At 36.0% G+C, this 25,480-nt stretch overlaps 1 protein-coding gene across 3 annotated transcripts in view; it reads left to right on the top strand.

The window, feature by feature from the left end:
- The window catches only part of Eip74EF (Ecdysone-induced protein E74), a 1,140,187-nt gene that overhangs the window by 431,899 nt on the left and 682,808 nt on the right, over positions 1 to 25,480 (top strand). For all 3 annotated transcript variants that reach the window (XM_069821505.1, XM_069821504.1, XM_069821506.1), the window contains one exon: positions 19,605 to 19,635. The gene's annotated coding sequence lies outside the window, so the exon portion shown is untranslated. The remainder of the gene's footprint in view (positions 1 to 19,604; positions 19,636 to 25,480) is intronic.

Below are 25,480 nucleotides of genomic sequence, written 5' to 3' on the forward strand. Positions count from 1 at the left end.
GTATGTATGTATGTATGTATGTATGTATGTATGTATGTATGTATGTATGTATGTATGTATGTATGTATGTATGTATGTATGTATGTATGTATGTATGTATGTATGTGTGTATGTATGTATGTATGTATGTATGTATGTATGTATGTATTTTTCACGCTGCAAATAGGTAAATACCCGGTAGCAGTGGTAACTAATTACACTCAATAATGACAATTAATAATAAACACAATTATTAATAAAAATACAATTAATAATAATACCTACTAATAATAACAAATACTAAAAATAATTAATAATAATAATAATAATAATAATAATAATAATAATAATAATAATAATAATGAGCATCCTAAATTAAATGAAGCACGATCACTTAGAATAACATTTAAAGTAAATCTAATTTGTAGCTTAACCTAAGTTCGAACTAAAACCTACGAGTATGATATGTTCATACATACACAAGTACCTTTCAGCACTACACTCATTTCGCTGTCAACTCACTCACTGCACTGGAACTGCGACACATTTCACTGATACTATCCCGATTTCACTAACACTTCAAAAACATTTCACTGTTCAAATACTTTGCACTACCATTATAAACTATAAAACTTCACTGACACAAACACACTTCACTTACACAACACACTTCACACGTCACTGACACAACACACTTCTTCACTGATACAACACTTAAAATAACAAAACATCAATGGACAGAAAACAAAACCGTAACGGGCCACGCACGCGGCCTAATAGCATAGTATAGTACGTATATTTAACCTGGTAGAAATAAGGCCATCAGGTCTTCCCTTCCCTTCTACCAGGGGATTACAACTACAATATTAAGAATACTAATAGGCCTATTAATACTTATCAGGATGGTAGTAGTAGTGGTAGTGGTGGTGGTGGTGGTGGTGGTGGTGGTGGTAGTATATTAACAGTTTTCACTTACATCATTTATTAATCTTATTAAACCCAGTTCAAAATTCAAAATAGGTATAGGGACGAATTTCGAGAGGTTATTCCTGGTCTAGAACATAATGAAGATATCTATAATTCACGCTTGACGATGCAAAACAGTATGACGAAAATATCTCTGACCGATTCACAGTTTAAGTTCTAAGTGCATCATGGAGTGACACATCCTTTTGAATGTTTCGGCCTGTATTCGAATAGCGAGCGGTAAGCACACGTTGTATCAAAGGAACCATGAAGCAACTGAAATCTGGCACTACGTTTCGTGAGAAGCTGTCAGCCGACTAAACTGTAGCTGGGACAACATTTCCGTTGATCGTTACCAATTCGTAAATTATACAGCCGTCCTAATTAAACATGCAAACACAATAAAAATAATTTAAATCTGCGCACATTGTATTGATTACCGGTATCGATATGAATTATTCCGACATGTGGTTTCCAATTTCGCTGTGACATATGGCGAAGTTTGCAGGCGGCCCCCCCCCTCGCTGCGTACGGGCACCGAAGGTTAATGCGCCTAATTGGTAGATCTTAACATTCATTAGCGCGGCCTTGCAGGGCCTGCACTTCCTTGGCAAATGAATTCTACCTTGTTGGAACAGAATGTAGTCCAAGGAAACGCCTCGAGTTGGTTTATGTAAATTCGTACTATGCGAACTTCATACTGTGAGTTAACTAGGGTTAGATTGATACTTGACACAGCCTAATGGTTCTACAAATGCTTGTGAGGAAGAGCCATTGTAATGTAATGTTATTCATTGAAAGCGAACGAAATAAACACTATTGCATCCTACAGTACGTTCTGCGCACGTAGCTGCTACCAGTTAGGCATAAGTCCTAATTCTTTGCTACGTGACGTTCTGGAAGTAACTAGGGCTCTCTAAAGACTATTTATAGAGCCTCAGAAGTAACATAACGCTTACCGAAAGCACTGAGTTGTACCCATCTATAACTATGTTGCTTCTCTTGTCAAAATTTGTACTTTTCTTCTCATTTTCCCGAAAATGTATATGTATGTATGTATGTACTGTATGTATGTATGTATGTATGTATGTATGTATGTATGTATGTATGTATGTATGTATGTGTATGTATGTATTCACACTGCAAATGGATAAATACCCTGTGGCAGTGGTAACTAATTAACGCTAATGATAATAGTCTAATAATAATAAGTAACAATAATATAATAAAATTAAGAAGAAGCATCCTAAATTAAATTAGGCACTGTCACTTAAAATAACATTTAAAGTAAATCTAATTTGATCTTAACCCTAAGTTCGAACTAAAACCCACGAGTATGATATGTTCATACATGCACAAGTACCTTTCAGCACTAGACTCATTTCGCTGTCAACTCACTCACTGCACTGGAACTACGACACATTTCACTGATACTATCCTGATTTCACTAACACTTCAAAACATTTCACTATTCAAATAATCTACCACTAGAAGCTATAAAACTTCACTGACACAACACACTTCTTCACTGATACATCACTTCAAATAAGAAAACATCAATTATTACACCCTTCAAATAGTGTGCATAATATATACTGTCTATCAGTAAAGTCCTAAGCCTATTTTTAAATACATTTTTGGTTATTGGTAAATGTTCCTAATGTTTCTGGTACACGACCAAGACATGAGCTTTTACGCTACCTATTTTCTTCGGACTTCCTCCGTTTCTTCCCTTCTTTACTTTCAAGTATTATTCTCTTTCTTGTTTTAATTTTATTTATTCTGTTTTTTATTTTTGCATTTAGTCTTGTTCTTGCTCATTATTTTGATTTGTTCTTTCTCTTTTCTTCTCCTGTTTTCCTTGCTCTTTAGCATTTTTTCTTTGTCTCATTCTACTTTATTTCTCTCTTATTTCGTTTTATCGTACTTTTGTCCTTCACCTCCGTTCATTTTCTTTATTTTCGTATTCTCTTACCTTTTCGCCTGCTCTTAATTTTGCTTCCTCTTACCTCCGTCTCTACTTACCTTCGTGTCTTCTTTAATTTTTTTCCCCTAGTACTTTCTTACCTCCTCCTTCTCTTATCTTTGTGCGCACTTATCTTTGTCTCCTCTTACCTTTGCCTTCGCTTATCTTCATATCGTCTTTCTAGTTTTCTTTTTTGCATTCTTTCTTACCTTCTCCTTCTCTTACCTTTTCACTCTCTTATATTTGTCTCCTCTTACCTTTGCCTTCTCTTACCTTAATATCCTCTTTCTAGTTTATTTCTTGCATCTTTCTTACGTACTACTTCTCTTTTTCTGTCCTTACCTCTGTCTTCTCTTACATTTGTCTGCTCTTACCGTCATATTATCCTCTTTCTACTTACTTTCTTGTGTTCTTTCTTACCTCATCCATGTTTTATCTGTGTTCGCTCTTACCTTATCTTTCTTTCATATCTTATCTTTGCTTTCTCTTATCTTTATATCTTCTTTCTAGTTTCTTTCCTGTGTTCTTACCTCAATGTACTTTGCATACTTACACTCGGTAATGAGTTTTGGAATAATATTGTGGGGAAATTCCACAGATAGTAACAGTGTATTCCTACTGCAAAAAAGAGTAATTAGAATAATAGTAGGTGCCAAATCTAGGGAATCGTATAGGGCTATTTTCAAAAAACTACAAATAATGCCCATAGCTTGTCAGTATATTTTTTCATTAATAATCTTCCTAGTATGTAATCGTGGAAACTTTATAACTAATTCAACAGTTTATAGAATAAATACGCGTCAAAAATGACTTTCATACTTCATCGACAAGTCTGTCGTGCTATCTAAAAGGAATGCGTTGTATGGCAGTAAAATTTTTAATAGCCTCTCTATCGATATAGAAAATGAAACTCAAAACGTAAGATTATTTAGGACCAAATTAAAGAAGTAGACTACCTAATTTCTCAAGCCTTGTATTTTGTCTATTCAACAAATTAATACTAAAACTTTGTGTTGTACTAGTAGACTATATTGTAAACCTCATCTGTATATATTTCAACTAGACTGTGACTATATATTAAGGGTGTTATTCATAGATATTTCGCTAGCCCGCTCTACGAGCGTGCTAAACAGCCCCGGCTATCGACTGGTTACTTGTGCAGGATTCATATATCATATCATATCATATCATATCATATCATATCATATCATATCATATCATATCATATCATATCATATCATATCATATCATATCATATCGCTAACACTGGTTTATGAATACGAAAAACGTTAGTTCGCTGATCATCAACCGGAAGCCCGCGCTAGGAATGTCTATGAATACGTCCCTAAGATTTTATAGTAGTATTAAGTTTTGTGGCTTGTTCCATATTCTAGCTGTGAAGCAATGTACGAATACATGGAATGTTAATACATACAATACAATACAATCTCCTTCTCGTCTTTTGTGTGTCTGATCTTACCTTTGCCTCCTCTTACCTCCATCTTCTCTTTCTATTTTCTTTCCTCTGTTCTATCTTACTCCCTCCTCGTCTTATCTGTGTCTGTTCTTACCTTTGTTTGCTATTACTTTCATCTGCTCTTTATATTTTCTTTCCTCCATTTTGTCTTACTTTTGTCTGCTTTTATCTTTGCCTTCTTATACCTTACTTTCATATTCTCTATTTTTTCCTGTGTTCATTATTATCTCTTCCTCTTTCATTCTTGTATTCTTATCTTTGTCTGCTCTTACTTTCGCCTTCTTTTAAATTCGTCATTTCTTTTCTTCATTTTCATCCTCTTTTCATCTTCTCGATCCGATCGTATCCATGATTTTTCGAAGCATTTTGTACTTCTCTCATGTTATTAATACAAAACATACTAATTCGTAACCTGCATCGTAGATTGGTGGTAAACATAACGTATCGTGGCGGAAAAACCATTTATACTTAAAATATATTTTTATTTCACAATTGTGTTACATTTAACAGCTATTACTTTCCCAGAAATCTGTTAACATATTGTATGTGTTTATTTTGTAGTCGCGTTGCCATAGAAATCACAAACAAAGGAAACAATCGCCAAAAAAAGCTCATCGCGTGAATCTGGCAGGCAGGCATTGTGTAATAGCTTCGGAATACCCGGAAGGATCTCACGCCAGCGACCCCCCGGCCTGGAAACAGTTTCTCCCAAGACGGAAGTGGCGGGCCGGCCTTCACCTCGCTGCGGTTTCTGCGAGTTTCACTGACAAATAAAAAGTCCATTGACACTATTCCTCATTAGCAGCGCTCACTTGTTTTATGACTATTCAAGGGAAAGCGATTTTTATGCCGCAAGTGCGCAGGCGCGTTTTCTTATTTGCGTTGGAAGTTGTTTTTATAAAGTGACAAGTGCTACATTGACTGTCGATTCAAGGAAACAGCGCAAATCTAAATCATGTCTTGTGCTATGAAGACCCCAGCGCTGTGAGCTTGAGTTGTGATGGTGCTAGGAACAATAGACTGTGCCGGTACTATTTCTCATTGTCTGTAATGAGGCGATATTAGCGATCCTAGTGGTTAGCAACTATCTATGGATGCATATTTACTACGTATTGAGCTTCGTGACTGTATATACTAGACTGTGGTTATTCGTTGTAAATGTAATTATAGGATTATGACAAATTTAAAAAATAGGAAGAAATTTAGGATGCCGTGATCTAGTTCAAACTACTGTTTGCATGATCAATGTATATTTCAAGTTCCTGTCACAGTATACATGTCATTAAGATAAACCGTTGGAAACTTGACTTAAACAAGGTCAACAGACTGCTTGATCCCCGGACTCTTAAGAAAGCAAGAGTGCAATCCACTATATTATAATGTTATGTGTCCTCGTGAGTGGGATAGATAGGCCTATGTATACCACAGTAAACAAAACGGCCTGTTTAACGTACAAAAATTAATGAAATTCGAAATATCAGCATTTTATTTTTATTTTAGGTACAAAGATGAGCAACTATGTAGGCTATATGGGATTATTCTTTACTTGAAACTTCTAAGTATGAGCTACAAGAGAGAAAAATGTTAACGTTTTGACATGAAAGGCTTACTCTGACGTCACCCGTGGTACCATGGAAAGCAAAGTGTAAGATAAACTTCGTGCCTCAATTTTCCACGCGGTCATTCTCGTTGCATTCTATAGTTAATAAGTCTTAAGATTTTTCACACAGTAGTCACGGAAACATTGGATATATATGTTATGTATATGCATCAATATGAAATAAAGTAGTACATTAGAATGTTAAAGGAAGCATATCTTTAATTTATTACTTTAATTCAGATATAGACGTTTTACGCAATCATTGAGATTTCCTTAAATCCCCTGTCAATTTTTAATCTTTCCAGTTCTCGAGAGCAGATTTCTACCAAACTTAAATGTAACTCCTTTCAGTGGCCCTAAAAGTAATGAGTCGTGTTCATTAAATGCAAAATCTGGGCCCTGGTATAAAATATGGTATTCATAGTACAAATCTGTTTGATGCGATTAGAAAATAGCTGAAATTAGTTAAATGTTAGGTGAATAAAAGGACACGCAGGGAAACCCAATTTAAGTTCTGCAAGGGAATGGTTGTTCGATGCTTTTATATGGATGTGAGAGTTAGGTTCTAAGCGAAAAAGTGTATGTATGTATGTATGTATGTATGTAGGCCTATGTGTGTCTGTATATATATATATATATATATATATATATATATATACATATATAAAGACAGAAGAAATGATGTTCCTAATAAGCATTCATTGCTACTCAAGAGCTGATAAAGCTAGAAATTGCTCCGAGATCGACTACATACATTTGCTGTTAGTGATAAAATTGTACGACATCAAAAACTGGTATGAACACATCATCAGAATGGATGTAGACATATTACCTTATTGAACGATGCTTGTAAGCTAAAAGGAAGAAGAAACCCAGGACTCTGCCGGAACAGGATAAGGGTCTATATCTTGAAGAAGAAGAAGAAGAAGAAGAAGAAGAACAAGAGGAAGAAGAAGTAGTAGAAGAAGATGATGATGAAATTTAAAATCGTGCATTTATATAAAATATGTCATCTCACAAGTGTCATCGGTTTTCACATGGCTTAACTGCTGACTATACAGGATTGTTTCCGATCTCTGATAACGAATTTGAATGACAGCATGTGCGTCAGGAATCACACCGACAGCTGAATTGAGGCGAGAGGTGACAGACCAGTAGTGAGTGATTTCATAATCAGAGTGCACGGTGTATCACAGTAGCAATGCCCAAGAAAATCGAGCCTTTTTGGGAGAGGTACATAACAACTCTTTCCGATGTCAAGTACAGTTACGTGAAAATCATAGGAGCCTGCAAAAAAAACATGGTTTCGTTATTTTCAAGAAAGGCATCTTGTGTGTACCTAATAAGACTGACAAAGCTCGTATGGGATTAATTCCAGAGTAGAAAAAGCAAGCAAATCCACCCCCCGTCACAAGTCGCCGCACCCCACGAGGTGATACAAATTAATTCCATTCGAACTTTACCAATCTTATTAAGTACATAGAATAACGAAACCTCATTTATTACAGGCTTCTTTTATTTCCACTTAACTGTACTTGGCTTCAGAAAGGGTTGTTATGTTTCTGCTGTAAGTCGCCGTGCACTCTGACTATGAGATCACTCACTACTGGTCTGTCACCTCGCGCCACAGTTCAGCTGTCGTGTGACCCCTGATGCACATGATGTCATTCAAATAATTCGTTATCAAAGATCGAAAACAACCCTGTAGTATATCTAAAATAAAAACCGTCCCTGATGTAAACACTGTATGAAGTATGACTCCGTTTGTAACGGTGGAGGAGAAGAAAAAGTTCTTTACTTTTATTTTCTTCCTTGGGTATATGAATTATTTCACGACATTTATAACAAATACGTGATGTACCCTTATTCTTTATATATGCACACATGACAGTGCCTCGTATAATGTGACACTGCCAATAAATGCGATCTGTATTAGTAAGTTTTGACCTGTATTATTGAAAAACTTAAGTTATAAATAGCTTAGCCTATATATTTTGTTTCATGTGTGTCGTCAATTTGCTATTTGGATGTATCCCATATCGCGAACAGAGGCGCATACATGCGAAAATTATATTTGAAATAAATAAACTGTAACATAACAGATTGGAACACGTCGGCGGAGTAGGTAATACATGTTTGTTTATATTAAAAGAGCGTGTTTTACGTTGGCTAGACTAAAGTAATTGATGTTTGTGAGTCAACATACTGGCCCGTTTTAAAGATAATATGTGGCACATAAGGTACTATATATCATTAGTGTTGTGTGGAATATTTCTAAGTCCGTAACCAGACACACAGTTACAAGCAACAATGAAACTCCATTAATGAAGTCCATAGGTTAGAACCCTTGATCCGAGACTGCGCTTGGGTGTGGATTTGAATCCCGCTTGGGCAGATTACCTGGTTAGGTTCATTTTTTAGATTTTCTCCAAACTGTAAGGCGAATGTCGGACAATTCTGTGGGGAACCTCGGTTTCACCCAATATCATCTCGATATTACAAATGTACGGACGCGAGATAACTTTGTAGCTGATGCGACATCTTTAAATAACCAATAAAATTTAAAAAAATGAACATTTAAATAGGCACTCAATATTTTCTTTGTTTGACTCAGCGTAACGATAGATGTGAAACCCAATTAAATAAGTTATCACTAGACCGAGGAACTTTATGCACTAAAAAGCCTGAAAATATTCATCCAACTATGCAGTAAAAATTGAAATTTATGTAGTAAAAATACACTTTAGAGGTTTAATTGGTTTAATAATATGATATAAATGACAATATTTTAAAATAATAATTGTCATCAAACCATCATCATTTTTATTAAATCTATGTCGCTTTTAAAGTATATGCATTGAATAAAATGCTTAACTTTATGGCCAGAGTCATCCCTTCGATCTCGTTTTGTTCCAAATTTAAGCAGAGACTGGGGGGTCCCACCTCCCACTATTTTATAGAAGTTGGCCTCTATACCCGAATCAGTAGAAAATTAGAGGAAAATAGAGTAATAATTGTTCCAATATATAATTTGGAGTCATACCTCAAGGGAACATCTTTGACAAGCATACTGACTACGTATTCACAGAACAACAACATTGGAAATCCGAATCTACAGTAGCCATGGTAACCGCCGAGTTATCCGTGCGAGACTGGAGCTGGCCTTCTCCTGATGGACATATCCTTATTGGTCTCAGACTCGTGTTTATTTGCATACACGGACTCGTGAATTGAGTCTTGAAAGTTGGTTGGCTGTATGTGATTAATTTGTATGAAAATGGCTTCATGGTTCAGTCCCCGCCCAAAGGCCGTGAGTGGCCATAAGAAATAAGAAACTGCATGAACCACGTAGTAACCGAGGGTCACTTACAATTTTTTATCGGTTTGTGGAGGTCACTGTGACAGTTTTTTTCCTCCTTTTCTACATCTTAAAATTCTTTGTCCTCTGTTTATAGTGATACAAGAAGTGCAACACAAAGATGACAATTTTTATATGTCATGCTTATATCAAGTAACTTCATGTACAGTGAGGTCACAAAGTGGGCATATTCTTATTTCACTCTGTGAATGTTGGTACTCCCATGTTTACATTGGTACCATGCTACCATGGTAACCGTGCAGTTATAAACAAACATGGCTGATCAGAGTCCGTTTACCATCGAACAAAGATTAGTGATGCAACGTTCCCGTGATAATGTCCTCTTCACAGACGAATGTGCTATCTACAGGAGCATTCATTCATAAAACATCGTCTTTTGGGGTAAAGAAAACCCATTCTTGTATGAAGAAGTAGAGAGAAATCCACTCCATGTCATGATGTGGACTGGACTGAGTGCACACACATTTTCGGCCCTTTCTTCTTCCAAGGTTCCGTCAATGGGTCACCCTACCAGGACATGCTTAGTGAACAGTTGGTGCCACAATTGCAATAAGCTGGTATCGAAGACGATGTGGTCCTCCAACAGGACGAAGTGCGAGCACACTTAACATTGCAAGTGCGCCGATACCTGAATTCGACCTTTCCCAACCGGTGGATTGGAAGAGGATCTGCAAATGATCAAGCTCCTCTTTTGCCTGGTCTCCACGAAGTCCTGACCTCACAACACCTGATAATGCTCTCTGGGGTTCATCAAGGACAAAGTGCGAAACCATCGCTATAACACAAAGGACAATTACGAGCAGCTGTGGAAGATGCCTTCAACGAAGTGACTCTTGATTATCTCCGCAAAACATCTGCCAGGACATGGCGCAGAATTCAGCTGTGCTGTGGAAATGAAAGTCTTCATACCGATGTCTTGGATCGTTAAACTATCAGGTACATGTCCATGTCAATCAATCAACCATACCCATCGCAGTGTCGTAATACATGGGGGGTACGCCCACTTTGTGATCTCTCTATACACGCATGTTTAAAAAAATTATGGTTTATTAACGACACTCGCAACTGCAGAGGTTATATCTGCGTCGCCGGTGTGCCGGAATTTTTTGTCCCGCAGGAGTTCTTTTACATGCCAGTAAATATACTGACATGAGCCTGTCGCATTTAAACATACTTAAATGCCATCAACCTTGGCTGGGATCGAACCCGCAACCTCAAGCATAGAAGGCCAGCGCTATACCAACTACGCTACCGAAGGCGACTACATGCATGTTAAAACACCAGTTTGACTCACTGTCATGTCATAAATTTGACTCCCATAGAGATATAAATGTTTAATGCAAATAAATTTTTCGTAGTTGAAATATTTGTCACTAAGACAAAAGCTTGTCCCTGCTGTGGCTGAGTGGTATAGACCATCTGTCTGTCATTCAGGCAGTACAGGTTTGATTTCCAGTCAGGGCTGGAATTCTCCATTGAAAAATCCATACTGACACTTGTGGAGGACAAGGTCGCAGTTTGGGTTTTTGTCGCGGTTCCCCCGTTTCTCCAATGTTGTCATCGATATCATTGGGTTCGAGCTCTATTCCATAACATTTCCCAATAGGAGGCTGGGAATGCACTGAAAGGCTGGTCTGGTGACAAGTGGGGTTGCCTGTTTCCAAACCTGTACATAGCGAGCGACCCTTAGCGCAGTCAGCTGATGTGGGTTGGGCATGCTATTAGCTGGGGCGTTAACATAAAAGATATACACGATCACAGTGCTGGGTCATAGCGATTTTCCTACAAGTAGGCCTATCAGCAAGATAAAAACTGAACACTTAACTTTATTTGAAACTCCCTGTACATTAGTTTGGAATTTAGCTTTTGGGTAATGCACCGTGTCGTGGAACTTGACATTTCCAACGTTTCGGAACTACATACAGGTTCATCATCAGGATAAGACCAGAGAGGTCCAGAGGGCGACCTCTCTGGTCTTATCCTGATGATGGAACCTCTATGTAGTTCCAGCACGCAGTGGATTGCCCAAAAGTTTATTTCCATTCACAATCATCGTGAAAGCCTAAAAACTCATATTCCTGTACATTACTGAGAACTTTAGATTTCATAAGACTGGAGACCAAAATCTTCGTAAAGGGTCACAATAACTTAATCATTAGATGAAATTGTTTAAAACAAATGGCAATTGAAGAGAAATAATGAAATAGATTATTAATTTATCTTTATCATCGGTGAAAAGACACTGATAATAGTTACAGGTTTAATATAATTTTGACTCATGAAAGAAAAGAAATGGAGGAAGAGAAATCGAAAAGCTGTGTTAGTTCTCTCGTCTTGACATTTGCTGGAATAGTTACATGGATTCCAAGTGTGGCTCGCGATCGCCTGGGAGATTATGTAAGGAACTGAGGGGGGTCGCGAGGTGATTTACAAAATATAACAAAAACAAAAACACTTTATTGACATGCATCTGTCTTTAATTTAGAAAAACAAATATAAATAGCGCTAAACATAAACATAAAGAAATGTTGCAGTATTTAAAAGTAAACAACGATTATTAATGCGATAAGTGTGCCTGTTTTCTCAGAAAGTACCTTCTCAAATCTGAACTGTGTATTCAATAAATAGACATCGAACGGTGCTAGACAAAGCCGTCCCGTCCGACACAACAATGTCCGATGCAGTATACTGGCGCAGCGGAACCTATTTCCAGGCGTACAGTCCTTTATACCTTCAATACGGTATTGACCCGTGTGATTTTGCGTGTTGCCCGACCGTTTGATAAATATGGTGCAGGCCTATTGTTGAGACTAAAGCCAAGGGACTAAAGGTTGGTTCACAATAAACCGGGAACGGAAACGAGAACTAGAACGGAACGGAAATATTGTTAAAATAAATGTATTTAAATGTGAGCATTCACAATTAACTTTTGTGAATGCTCACATTTAAATACATTTATTTTAACAATATTTCCGTCTATACCTGTGGAGTAACGGTCAGCGCGTCTGGCCGCGAAGCCAGGTGGCCTGGGTTCGATTTCCGGTCGGGGCAAGTTACCTGATTGAGGTTTTTCCGGGGTTTTCCCTCAACCCAATATGAGCAAATGCTGGGTAACTTTCGGTGCTGGACCCCGGACTCATTTCACCGGCATCATCACCATCTCATTCAGATGCTAAATAACCTAAGCTGTTGATAAAGCGTCATAAAATAACCTACTAAAAACAATATTTCCGTTCTCGTTCTTGTTCCCGTTCCCAGTCGCTAATAGCAGTACGGTAAATCTCTTCTTTTGTCGGAAATCAAGTTTGAGTTTGAAACTTGATTTTTGAATTTCAATATATCGTCGTTGATTTTATAAAATCTCCTATGTGACAGTACGGTACAGATCATAATTTTTCAAGAGGAAAAAAAAAAAAACAAATGGCAATAGGCCTACACTGATCCTCCATGGTGTCATCATATTCACCAACGTTTTCTACCGAATTACCTAATATTCTTATGTAGGCCTATTGATATTTAATTACTTTCTTTGCACATCTACATGGAAACTGCTGTTTTTCATAACACACTATCGGTTAGAAAGTTCTTCTTTGCTGTACGCGTCCTGCAAAAAACATTGTTAGATTAATTTTTCCGTACGGATACCGCAAAGTTGTCATATTAACATAATATAGACATAGTTATAATTAGACGTACTACAAAGACAATGTATTAGAAGGCCGTGACTCCTAGCGTACAAAAATCTCAATAACTTGGTCTTCAATTAATTAATAAGTTAATTAATTCACATACAGTTTCCATATTGTTGTGCCAAAAATATTGTACGTAACTAGTACGAAAGTGTCTTTCGCACACTCGTTTGGAAATTCCTCACTCGTACACAAAAGTATCCATTTCTGTCCTAGTTACGTAAATAACTATTTCCTTCCTCCTGAAAAAATTATGCTCTGTACTGTCACATAGGTTTCATAAAATCAACGCGATATATTCGTTTTGTGATGAAATAATCGATTGTTTCGTAAAACCTTTCTCCTCTTTAATAGCCTTTTGTTTACATTCTTCAATTAATAAAATATATTTGTTTTTATACTACAATATATGAATTGCTGAGAAATAAACGTAAAATTTGTTTCTTGAACTGAAACGGAGTCCTTTCTATGAACTCCAATCAGCGACAAATATGTGGATCGTGAATTGTTTGCGATATCCACGCTTGAGTGAATTCGAATTAAATGTGCATGATACCTTCCGTGCTGGCGATAATTTTAGTATTTAGTTCCATGATCAAATAGCAAAGTATTGCACGCTTACAATCTAGTTCCTGTATCACCGCCTTCTATTTTATTTGTTATAAATTTCGTTACTTATCAGCTTTCTCAGCTGATAGGTAATATTTATTATACATGTCCGTGCCACACACGAGTTGTCTCGATTCGAAACAAGCCTTCGCTTTGCATTATATCTGTATTTTGCTTTAGTTTCTGCTTTCATCTGTGTTGTAAGACTCTTTTAGTCGATAAATGACAAGTTGTTATGGTTACACGAATTGTACTACCTTTCCTTTGTTTGATCTCAGCTGTACGCATGTCAGTTTTATTACATAAAGCAATAAGGCATTACTTATGGTATAAATACTCTCTGCTGATTGTCGTTACCATAGCTACCCAAACATACACTAATCAAAAACATCGTCTCTTGACTCTGCAGTTCAGAACACTCGTTAAAAAAGAATAGTTTACACTAGCTGTGGCGAAAATGTCATCGTGCGCAAAGCCACTGCGTAACCTGCAACGTGCATAGCACCTATGGAGTGAGGCAAACACCCGAAGGGGAAGTGAAGCAACTGTCTTACTTATTAACGGATTTTCATTTTCCTTACGTCAAGTACTTATATAAAATTTTATACAGTAGAAGGCTACAAACTAATGTTTAGTACGTGTAATGAAGAAAGAAATAAACAATAAAACATAGGACACATTATCACAACCTAAAATTAACTGTCTTTAGAATATCTCTGCGACAGAATTTCAAAATCAGGAATTATGTCACTTACTGCCAGTCGTAGTTGATCACGAAGGTATTTGTCTGTCAGTCATGATCTAAATTTGGATTTTACTATTTTCATTGTTGAAAATAATTTTTCACAAACGTAAGTTGTGGCGAACATGGCTTCAACGGAGCAAGCGAAAGAACGAAGCTTCAGATATTTATTTTTGGCAAAGATTTGAAAAGTTCAACATTTGTCAAGTCCTTACATCTAGCTTTCATTTAACATCACATTGTAAATCTGTGAGTTTAAATTGAAGATCTAACCGCATTACTCGTACATATGGTGAAAAATGATCGACGTACAGAGACAATAATGATGATGATGATGATAATAACAATAATAATAATACCACCACTTAACCTTTTAATGTTTCATGAGTAACATGTAGTATAATGCCGTTTTATGTTACACAACCGTTTTTCTCGTAATAGGCGACTTGTGAACAAATCATACACTTAATATTCTCAACATATTGGCAGCAAAAAAATGCGTCCTCCCATCCTACGAGAAACTTTCGTTTTTGTAGAGGTACATGGCTTCGAAAGAGACATTGCGACGATACGCCACTCGCAGATCAGAGACAAATACAAATGGAACGGAGTTTGACTCCAGTGAGTGAGAGGGTGGGGGTTGTGGGAGGTAGGAAGCAAGAGAAATGCGTAGCTATCATTGCAAGCCACAATGTGCTCGCGAGTCGCATTTTCGCCACGGCTGGTTTACACTGACTGGTAACGGGGAAAAAGAAACTCATAATGTTAGGAGAAAAAGAGCTCTCTTTGCAGATAAAGTATTTCAATTTGGTACAAAGCTTACAAGGTGTACGCGGACTTGAACATCAGTGTCTTTTCTCTAGCTCACAGGAGTCATCGCGTGTCAAATAGTTTTGGCACCAGTACTGAGTCACTGCAACACCTGCACTTGTCTGTTAGGTACCCGTATATGGGGCTGCAGGCGACAAGGCCACCTGAACGCAGCTTTGTGGACTAGGCCCCACAATATCAACTGCTGCTTACGCAGTGCACGAAAACACTGTCCCAAACATGGCGCATCATGCTTATGAACTTTGTATGTAATCTAGAGGATTTTTCAAAAGCAAGATGGAACTTCAATTGTTCATATTTTCTTCATTTCCTACACAATCTTAGAAATTCTAGCACTGGGTTATTATACAAGAAATGCATCATCACCCATTACCAAAACTTCATTCCTGTACAAGTAACCGCATTTTCTTGAATGCTGCATACATCACCTTTGAGTTCGTGTTTTGGAATATATGTCACAGTATGTGCGATGGAGTTCTTCAACTCATCAATTTACTAACTGTCGTAGGTTTGCTCAAGAACATCCTTTCCTTCAGGTAGCCCCATAATCAGGGGAAGGTATTTATGGAGATTAATTTTATCATTTGTGTTTTTTATATTGGTGTCCGCGGAGATTGTTGGAGATTGATTTGTACTCTTGGCGGAGATTAATGGAAATTTTGGAAAATACAATTATTTTGTAATTGGAGTATTAACTCAGTATGAATATTACTTTCTAAATAATTAACATTAAAGGTTTGTTGGATTCCGGTAAAGGTGCGGTATGGCCAATAGGCAATATTTGTTTGATTGAGACTGTATTTAACACACATTCATTGGAAACGAAAAAAAAATTTGCAGCCCTCAAATTAACACTTTCAAATTATTAGTGAAAAGTTGAATTCTCCGTCTTTTGAGTTCACTAATGTAATCAGAACATCTGGAATACCATGTAATGTAGGCTACTTGGATATATTACAAATTCAAGTAGAAAAAAATATCTGAGAAAACTGAGAATATAAAATTGACTATAAAACGACGCAATAGTAATAATTCCCGAATGAGTTCATATTTCGCTGTTAGAACTCTATTTCGCGATTTGTCGCGATTGTTTTATCCGCATATTATTAATCAGAATCACTTAATTCGTAAATATTAATAAAAATCTATTGTATATCTATTATGTCGTGATTTTCGCGATCTCCATAAATACCCGGCTCTGCCCTTAACCCCTAATCTGGCGATCTTGCAGGTCAAGTTACAGGAAAGTGCCTCTTGATAATATGACTTCAGAATAATCAGAACGAAACAAATTCGTTATCATAGTGATGCAAAAAATTCAATTTGTGGAGTTTGTAATATTGCGTAGAAAATGAAATATGAGCAATTAAAGTTATCTCTTACTTTCAAAAAACACCCTATATTATTATTATTATTATTATTATTATTATTATTATTATTATTATTATTATTATTATTATTATTATTATTATTATTATTATATCATTCCATAGAAGTTCAGAAATAATTCGAACTCTGATCTTGAACAACTTTACTATGAAGTAAATACTTCGCTAACATAACAATGTACGTAGACAGATGAGAATGTAAATAATTAATAGCAGCTCCTCGTCAACTGTTGAACTGTTGTGTTCACAGAAGCACACCATACAACGTGATGGTCACATGTTTTCCTTTGAAGACAAACGAAAGATGTATGCTACGTAGGCCTATTATAGACACAGATTTTTATCGTCCTGTCATCTCAGTGACATGATCCGTTTTGTACTCTGCTGTAAAATTGTTCAGTAAAATATATAATATTTTATGACAAACATGTTAAATAATGTATCTTATATTAATTTGCACAGAAGTGGGGTTATACTGTCGAAAATGATGTTAAAATTCTGAGTATCATTGATGTAGAGAGAACCGAGTTGTTTCATGGAAACAAATAGACTGATACATATACGCGTAGCATTTTTCATATGCGTGCTTCAAGCACAACATTACAAAAATATGTAGACTAAAGTACAGTAAGTAGATAAGCATTCTTTGTTATCCTAAAGAAAGGGGAAACAGTGAAGTAGGTCATAAAACACTCCCCTTAATGCTCTTTTGGACTTCGAAGGATATTTTTGTTTACAAATTGGTAGAAAGTTGCTGCAAGACACTCGGATCCCGGCAAGGCTGTCTAAATGAGCATGCAATTGTTCTGGTATTACTATTGTATCAAGGCTATTGTGCTGATGCTTTTTTTATTCCAGGTCTAAAGAAACATTATCTGTATAGCAGTAGACATTTCTTGTCCGACCTGCATTTTCTTGAATTACGGAATTAAAATTTTAAAATTAGTGATAATCCTTTATCTGTTCTCGGATTCGTTTCTGGTACTATTATTGGTCTTATTTCAAATTAGGGTGATGGTAGGTGTTAAAGATAATTTATAACCGCCCTTACTGTTCTCCTAGCGGTCGGGTAGCTCAGTTGGTAGAGCAGCTGGGTACCAACTAGAATGCCGTGGCTGGTGGCGGGATGTTTCTCGATGCCAAACTTTCAGAACGGCTCCGGAGTCCACTCAGCGCCTATCAAATTCAGTAGTCTACTCTGAGGTCAAAGAAACATGGCTCTCAAACGAAAGCCCGACAAATCGTACCGGGAAATATGTACCACGACAATTCGTCTCAAGAATATGACTTATACCGCGACAAATTGTTTCAAGAATATTTCGTCCCAAATCTACGACGTATCACGATATATTGTCCCATTGCGAAATTAATTAAGACTTTTAATAATTAAGAAATTTCAATAATTAAGAACAATTGTCGAACAATAATCCTTAGAAGTTATCCTAGGACAACTAATCCAGTTGAAGGCTGGCATACCGATTAAATATACTAGTTGGGAAGTCGCATCCTTCATTCAACGAGTTCCTGCAAAAACTCCAAAATGAAGAAGCAGAAATTAGTAGACAAATTCTTCGCCTTGATACAGGTGGGTCCCCGAACAAGAGGAAGAGATTACATCAACAAGTCTGTCGTCGAATCGAAAGAATTGTTTCTCATTACCGGGGGTACAAAGAGAATGGGCAAATTCAGCAATATATCCGAGCTCTGGGGCACGTCATAGCAGTAAATCTATTCTAAAAGTATTATGTAATGTTTTGTTTCACTCAACAGTGCATTAATAAATACTTTTGAAAACACTTATGACTTATTTGGCACAAACGTGGGACGAAAACATGTTGGGGAAAAATACATTGGGACGATTTGTCGGGGCACAAATCTTGTAGCGATACCAAAACGCGTTGTGACAAATAGTTTGGGACGAATTGTCGCGGTACGATTTTTCCGGGATGCATAGTCTCGTAGATTCCTCTCAAACTCCATGTCCCCAATGTGTCTTAATGACGTCAGAAAATATTTTCATTATTTTAATAAATTCACAAGCAAGAAGCACGAGTGAATGTACCCAAAGAAAATGAATATCTGGCGTGATATTTAACAACACTATTTTTCGAAAAAAAAAATGAAAATAAAAAAATAATTAAAATAAAGATAATAACACGTACTATTATTGGATAAGACTTTTATTTACTTATATCGAATCATATTTCATTCGCTGCCACGGCCTACTACAATCTTAAAGAATACATGAGAATATTTGTCTAGAAATTCGACAGAGCCATCTAGTGTTAATGAAAAACAACGAAATAATGGAAATTTGCACTGATATTATAAACTCAATGAAATTTTAAGGAAGTAAATGTAATTAAATGTACAGTATATGGAAGTGACAACCCGTAAAAGCATTGCGTGTACTTTTGACGCCGAGGAAATTGATATTGATTGATAATTTCTGAGTTTATTGATAATAATTAGATTATAATGTTCTTCCTTTATTTGTATGAACATACTACAGTTTGCTTTGCCTTTAAATACTTACGTAGCCTACGAAGCAGGAAACAATAGCGAATCAATACAAGAAATGAGACATTTCTTAGGCTGTCTGTCGCTCGATGATTTTGTGTGATGTTTCAATTCCAGTAAACTGATACTAGACCATTTATTTCTCTCTACTAACTTAACATTTGAACATAAACCATTTCTTGATCTAGTTTTCTCTTATATTTATAGAATGTTTGTAATTGCTTTGTTTTTTGCACACGTTTTGTTAAGTCAAATCCAGAAGTAGTAAAATTCATCCACAAATTGGCAGAATTTTGTTTAAAAAACCTCATAATTTTTTATATTTGCGGTAATTTTCGGCATTTGCTTTAAGATTACCAAATTGACTGTTAATTGTTTACTTATTTTCTTTGAGAAGAATGTCACATGATTTGTATTGTGAAGAATCTCGTACTGACTGTTGCTTTCTTTTGTTTCAGCTCCTGGCAACGTAACTCTCAACTTTTCCACGTAAGTAATCTACGGATGAAATGTCTTTTACGTCCATACTAAAAAAAATCGTCCTCTGTTATTCGAGAAAGATATTTATCTTTTCCACTTTTTACCCTCCAAACATTTTGATTATTTAATCAACAACAGAAGTTCTGTTCCGTGAAATATGCTATTATACAAAATGTCAATATTTTTCATAATTGAAATAAAATGCCGTCTTTTGTTATTCAACGACGAGAAATAGTAAGATTATTTTCTGTTCGGTGTCTGCTAAAAATGTTCATGAGTTTACTAATAAAAATTATTTTCGATGATTTATTTTATCTTAGACACAGTAATTTTTTTTTAGCAGAGTGGAAACCAATTTTTTCTATCGTTTTCCACTTATATGATAAAAATTTTCGTGATTTGATAAAAAAATCTGTTCCGTGTGCTATTTTACATAACATAGTACCACATTCTAGTATATACAGTCACGAAGCTTGAGTTGTGAGGCTACTAGGAACAATAGACTATTTCGGTACTATTTCGCATTCTCTGTGATGAGGCGATAGTAGCGATCCTAGTGGTTAGCAACTATCTATGAATGCATATTCCCTACGTATTGAGCTTCGTGACTGTATATACTACGTATACTGTGATAGTACCATCACTTCGTGGAGATATGTCTTCAGTCATTCAGCATTGTTTTTTTTTTTAAATCTTTTTCATCTGTTGTATGATACATATTTCTGTGGTTTATTACTGAGGAAAAGAAAAGATATTCCTGGATGTTGGTATATTTTTATCACTTATCAGTATGTTATGCAAGAATGGGAAATTTTGCAAGTTTTTTTCATTTCACACCCGCTGTGAATTTTTGTGGCCGATTGGCATAAAGTAATGTCTGCTCCGTAGGTAACTTTACTGGTTCCACATTATTATAATTCAAATTGTTGTTCAGGCTGCAGTTCGCGGACGATAGAACAAGCGCCAAGGTCAGTGACTGGGTACTGGGACAGCAACTTTTTAAATATTGCGGAAGGTTTCAGGAGGAATTGGATTTGCAGGACCTTGTGGCTTAATGCAAGGCTACTTACCTTAGCGACAGTTATATGTTGATTCTGAATATAATTAGTTCGAGACCAGTATGCGTCACGAGATATGAGACAGATGCAGTCGCTTCAATGATGCAAGTTCCCTGAGCAGTCTTTTTGATACATTATCCTCTGTACTTGCACAAAGCTTGTGATTGGAATTTTCCTTAGTTTATTAAATGAGCGTTCATCAAGGACAGTCATTGGATCCTATTGGTAATAAAGCCTATCTATAATAGTTTTAATTGTTGTCCTTTAAGGTGCGAATTAACGGGGGATAGGGGATTTTCCCCCTGTTGGAAAGTTATCCCCTTCTCATAAATTCATATTAACATCCCTGCCAGGGATAACTTCTATCCCCCTCACAAATATAGGCATAATTGTTTCAATACGAGTATACTTTATAAAGTAAACAAAGAAACTAATACTGATGTATTATCATCACCGGCAAGCTGACAACAATCAATAACTTAGGAATTACACTTTTATCTTAAGCCTGCTTATGGATATAATTATTATTATAATCAAGATGCAAGACGAGCAACTCAGTGCAACCAAGCGTCGAGCTGTATCTAATGGGGATAATAATAATTTTATGTATGGTATTCTCTATCTAGGATTCTATCCCCTCCTCATCAGAAATCTTAATTCGCAAGCTTGCAATTGAATTTCAACATGGCGAGTTCAAACCCCGGCCCAGCGAAACCTTATCTAGGGAAAATATTGTCTTAATTTTTAGGTATCAGAAATTGTCCTAACCGAAATACAAGTAAAAAAATAATAAAAATTCTGATAGAATTAATAGAAAATAAATTTTGAGAACGGGGATATATTTTCGTTTTCTCACGAAATAAATAATGTGTGCTTACGAAATAAACAATGTTCATATAATACTACGTATCCTATTTATTTTCTTCTGTGTTTTTCTGCTTATGGTCATTTTAGAATAGAACAACTGTTTAATATACCTGTAATTACCAGTGACATTAAAAATTTATCCTACACTGAATTTTATGATTGTATTTTAAAATACTAACATACATACATTAATGTCTCTTAGTGTAATAGAAAATCTGAATAGCTTAACAATGTAAAGTAGACTATAAACATTACTTAATTTCTTTATACTATAAAACGTTTTCTGTCACGTTATGTTTGAATGTGTAATTATAGAAGTTATCAGATACAACATAAGTGAAATGTCATTCATTCATAGTGTTCTGCCCAAGGGCAGGTCTTTCACTGCAAACCCAGCGTTATCCAGCCTTTCCTATTTTCTGCCTTTCTCTTTGTATCCTCATATGTTCCCTCTATCTTAATCTCGTCTATCATCTGATATCTTCTTCTACCCCGAACTCTTCTCCTGTTCACTATTCCTTCCAGTACATCCTTTAGTAAGCAGTTTATTCTCAACCAGTGACCCGACCAATTACTTTTCCTCTTTCTCATCAGTTTCAGCATCATTCTTTCTTCTTCCACTTTTTCCAACACACCTTCATTTCTTACTCTGTCTCTCCATTTCACACGCTTCATCCTTCTCCATATCCACATTTCAAATGCTTCTATTCGCTTCTCTTCACTCAGTCGTCATATCCATGTTTCTGCCCCATACAGTGCTAGACTCCACACAAAGCACTTCACTAGTCTCTTCCTTAGTTCTTTCTTAGTGAAATGTGGGCTCTTAATTTCTCATTTACATATTTTTTCATGCATAACATATATTTTAAATCAATATACTTAAAATTTCTCTCAATTCCACTGAAATAAGCTTCCTACATATACACTTAATTGTTTTTCGGTTTGTTTCCGTGCCTTTCTATTTGTTACTTCGCAAGCAGTGTTTCTCAAACTTTCTCAGTGCGACCCCTCGAAACATATAAAATAAAAATAATATATTAATACATTAATAATAATAAATATAAATAAATAATAAATATAAATAAAAATAATATATTAATACATTGCGGCTTCCTGCAAAAATTGTTTCGACCTCTTCTTGGAGAGCTTAAGTCTCTTTTATATGAACTCAAAATTCAGTTGTCGGATTATTTCCCGGACAATAACGACGATTTCTCGAAGATAGGGTACTCAAACCATTTTATGAAAACACTGTAGCAGCTGCAAAGTTACCAGTTGAGATTCACAACCAACTCATCGAACTATCGGCTGATAAAATATTACAGTTTTATTACCATTTACATTGGGAGGTATAAGTAAATTTTTGTTTGCCCGCCGAAATGCACATGAAACTTCACGAAAACCTTGAATGTATTAATTCTTCTCGCCACGTCTTACCCGTGTAGGAAAGGTTTTGAGTGTATGGTATCATCGAAGACTAAATACGGGGATCGTCTGCTTGACAACAATTTGCAATTGTGTATTTCTAATGTGGGTCCACATATGGACAAATTTTTAAATGGAAAATATACGCATTTGTCACATTGAAAAAATTGGGCTTTGGGCTGCAGTTTTTAATGAAGGTGTTTCAAAAATGGTCTAACAATTTTTTTTACTGCGTAATAAATGTGTTAGTTTCCCTTCGAAAATATGTTTTATTCATTTTCTATACGTTAAGTTAGGGCCTATATTTATTTTGTGCCCTCTTGATATGGCACCACGAACAATCTCCCCCCCTCCTTGGGTGTCGTAATCTACAGTTCGTGAAATGGTAGACACAAATTCTCTTGATAACCCGCATGCAGATTTCAGATTTAGGGAGACTGAAACCGTCTTTATAATTGCATTAAAAGTGCGATGTGATTGATATTGATGTTTGTTGCATAACCAGACAGCCTTGCATCTAGTGCGCCACTTCACACGTGTCGCCTACATTCCTACATCGATCACACGCGGCACAGCTAGCGAAAATTGATTGTTACTTGCACTACAGTGCTCCAAACTGTCACAAAGTCAGTCTAAAAGCACGCCATCTTAGGGGGAGACTCCACTGAAAACCACGAAAATTTTCCAAAAAACTTTTATAGGCTATTTTACTCCTGTATATTTTCATACCCCAAATGGATTTAATTAAATTCTAACTACAAATATGTTTAAAAATGTTTTTTAAATTAAGGCTGTAAGGGGGCGTGGCATTTAAAAATCTGTCAAAATTATTTTTTCATAGAAGAATTATTTTTACAAATTTCTGATTACAAATCTAGTATTTCTTGTTCTAAAGCTGGCTCACTGAAATTACTAGATGTAGCGAAGAAGAATTTTAATAGGTATGTATTACATAAATATTTATTTTACTTCCAAATCCATTTTTCCGTTAGTTTATTTCTCTTGATTGAACACCAACTTTCTTATGCCAAATATTAATCAATCTGGATGAAATTTTTATTGCAAGTATTTATAAGGTAGCTGCATTTTTGTATGCACTTATTTTGTAAGAAATGCTGCTAGTTTATTTTGTTAATATTTTTGTTCATAGCTTATTATAAAAAATAACATTTTCAAAATTTTTAAAGTGAGTAAATGAGATATTTAATAGAATGAATGCATAGAAATGTTTCTCTATGTCTTGTGAATGTAACAAAAAAAAAAGGAAGCTGAAAAATTGAGATGATGTACTAAAATCTTGGGTTTGAAAATATTTACAAAAAGAATAGAAGAAAATAAAACTCAAAAACATTTGGTAATTTTAGAATTTGGATTTTGTTAGTCCTTTACATAGTAAACATGCTCTCAAAATTTGGTTGAAAAAATGATTAGGAAAAAGTTGGCAATTTTAGTAGACTGTCTCCTTAAAAAATAATGCTTCATTCTTATTACATTATAAACATACTTCATACAGATATTTCTGCATTTTTCGCGTTGCTAATGTCATGTAGCTGAAGCTCAAGAAATAGAGTAATACTTGAAACTTCAGTTGGAGTTACAGTATTTTCCCGCAGATAAATGGAGTTTGGCGATACGAGCTCACAAATTAGCTCTTCTCAACCCCAAATTCTCTTACAAGGATGCATTTTCGCGTACTTTTCAAAAGTTTCTCCTCCCATTTCCCCGTCGACAATGACAATGGTTGTGAAGGTTTTTTGGGGCTCTCCCGTTTTTTTTTTGTCATAATTCCACCAACAATTTCCACAGTTCCCCTTTCGTTATTACCTACGTATTGAAAAATATGGTACTACTTGTGTTTGCGTGACGCAGAATCGATCATCCGCCTTTATTTGGGTTCCTCACAGTTTGTGAGAAGGTTAGTAGACAGCAAGGTAGTGGATTCTAGATTACTCATAGATCTGCATAAGAGGCACTGGCAGATCCCAATGTTTTTGCTTGCTTGATGGGGACTTCACTGCTCATGTAGGTTTGTGAGGTACGTCAAACCACCGGCGTAACCGGGCAGCACAAGCGGCAGGCAACTCATACAGGTGCACAAAAAGCTTATTTGGGCTGAAGTACTTGGGATGCTCCATGTCCCGCCCGATAAGCACCTCCATACCTCTGTACTCCTGTAGTCTCCAGTGAAGTGTGGAGAATGTGAACAGATTATTTGTCCTTTTTGTTTCCACACAATTGCCTCTGTCCAGACATAACATGCTCAGTTGCAAGACGTCGCGCCGCTGTTTATTGACAACGTGCCATCGGCGTCGTCCGCGACTGAAGGCGTCCAATGTCATCTCATAAATAAATAATCGCGAATTCACCTGACATTTGTTCTGTGTGGGAATTACGTCAGTTATGCTTGCTGTGATATCGGCATAATCCTGTGGAATAATTCAAAGCACAATCACAAAAGCCACTAAAATAAAATAAAGACATGTTGAAACAATGTTAATTTTGAG

This window comes from Periplaneta americana, chromosome 3 (assembly GCF_040183065.1).
Source record: "Periplaneta americana isolate PAMFEO1 chromosome 3, P.americana_PAMFEO1_priV1, whole genome shotgun sequence".
Lineage (NCBI taxonomy): Eukaryota > Metazoa > Arthropoda > Insecta > Blattodea > Blattidae > Periplaneta > Periplaneta americana.